This window comes from Echinops telfairi, unplaced genomic scaffold (assembly GCF_000313985.2).
Source record: "Echinops telfairi isolate 266 unplaced genomic scaffold, ASM31398v2 ScPeMD7_25;HRSCAF=90, whole genome shotgun sequence".
Lineage (NCBI taxonomy): Eukaryota > Metazoa > Chordata > Mammalia > Afrosoricida > Tenrecidae > Echinops > Echinops telfairi.
Window position 1 is genome coordinate 3,990,924 of NW_022103922.1, and position 2,082 is coordinate 3,993,005.

At 50.9% G+C, this 2,082-nt stretch overlaps 1 protein-coding gene across 1 annotated transcript in view; it reads left to right on the forward strand.

Annotated features, from left to right (window-relative positions):
• The window catches only part of DMRT2 (doublesex and mab-3 related transcription factor 2), a 7,642-nt gene that overhangs the window by 3,337 nt on the left and 2,223 nt on the right, over positions 1-2,082 (forward strand). The gene's annotated exons all lie outside the window — the stretch shown is intronic.

Consider the following 2,082-nt stretch of genomic DNA (forward strand, 5'->3'; position numbering starts at 1 on the left):
CCTTCTCTGGGGTTTCTCGCTGCCAGATAGGAGGCCACACTTCACCGGAGTCTGTGTGAGGGTTGAGGTCGGAGAGTCAGGGGAAAAAAGGCTTAGAGTCAGACAAGTGATGTCACTGCACTGGGTGCAGCGTGGTGACCCCAGGTATCCCCCCTACCGCTGGGGACCTCCTCCCATCCCTCACCAGACTGCCCTGCTTCCTGACTCTCCACTGGAATCACAGAATCATATGTGATCTACACACAGGAGCCCTGGTGGGCTACAGTGCGTTTATGTTGGGCTGTGATCGCATGCGCGGCAGTGTGAGACCACCAGCAGCTCCACGGGAGAAAGGCCCGGCTTTCTGCTCCTGTAAACAGTTGCAGTCTCAGACACCCACGGGCGTGGGGTGGGAGGGGCATTCACGGTGAGGCAGTGTTGACCAGATGGCAGAGTTTGGTTTTGATCCAGTGCCGTGTCCTACCTTTCTTTGTCCGATCGCATCAAACATTGTACGTGACACCGTTAGCAGTGACTGAACATACCGGTGAGCCGTGTTTAGCTTTCCTGCTTGCCCTTTAGCTGCTTGTTCATTCTCAACCTCACTGTCGGTCCATAGACACCGAGTCCCATGACATTACGGCTCGAGCCCCAGGCCGTGTGACAAAGCCAGTCCTGGCAGCAACAGAGTGTGTGGCCCAAACCATGGACGTGTCACTGTAAATGAGTATTACTGACAGCCCAGACTGGTGCCCTTGGCAAGGTCTCAAAAGGAAATTAGCAGGGAGTTTTGGCCGTGGAGGTCTGCGATCCATGCGGGCTGTGCTTGCGAAAAGTGTTTTTGTTGTTAGGACTCACTGTTAGGATGTTTTAATAATAATAACAATAACAAATCCTGCTGAGACACAGCGGCACAATTTTATAGCTCATCATTTTGGTACTCCCGCTGGGACAGCGTCACCCCGGGGCTGTCGACACCCTGCTGCACCCTCCCCTGGTGAGGAAGGCAGGCACTGGAGTCCTAGAAGACAAGCAAGGACAGGGTGTGACCAGTGTGAAGTCTCACTCTGTTTGCGCTTTCTCGCAAATGGTGCCGGTGGGCTTGCGGTGATCACTCTTAACAGATTACTGGTGGTTTAATCGTGTCCATTTGGGCATGGGGCATGTTGGTCAGTCTGCTAAAGACGATATGAACCACCTCTCACCATGTAAAGGAAGAGGGACATTTAGGGTTTCTTCCAATCGCTGCCACTTCATGGAATTTGGATCGGCCAAGTCAATTCCGATTTCTCAGAGTGAATCTCTTGAGTCCCGTTTCTTTCTGAACGGAGCCGGTTCTGGGCAGGTTTTTACGTTCACTTTCTTTTGTTCTCTCTTGGGCTCCCCCTGCGCGGTACACTTCTAACCTGGGCGGCGTGTTTCATATACACCCTAATGCATTTGAATATAAACTGGGTAAACAGATTTATAACCATAGAGGCCACGCTGATAAATTGAAAGGATGCCAAGGCAACTTGAGAAGTGGCAGGACCAAGCGGCATCGTAAATTCACATAAATAACTTCCTGACCCCAAACTGCCCAGAGAAATGGAAACATTATTTTTCAAATTTTATTTTATTTGCAAATGAGCCCTTAGGATTTGCTACTCTGTACACACAAATGTCGCAATGAATCCTTCAAACAAATTTTCGACAGGGCCGAGCGCTTTGGAGATGATGAAATACTCCGTGTTCAGCTGCCAGGACTTCTCTTTATGTTACATGGAGCTTGGGGTGTGTGTGGGTGGGTGTGTGACTTTGCTCCTGTTCGCCAAACACTCGGCGGCTTTTGTCTGCATTCTAATGACTTGCTCGGTGAACCACTTTTGGAATCTGGCCAACGTTACGAGCACCGAGGACAATTTTAGTGTGGTTATTGTCTGTGTAGCAAGCAATTCCCCTCCCTCCCTGAGCCTGCAGTTTTACCTGGACTGGAAGGAGCCCTGTGCCGTAGCGATTAGGCTTTGGCCTGCTAACTGCAAGGTGAGCAGTTGGAAACCATGATGAGGCTCCCTACTCCTGTCCAGAGTGACCCTCTCAGAAACCCACAGGGGCAGTTCCACC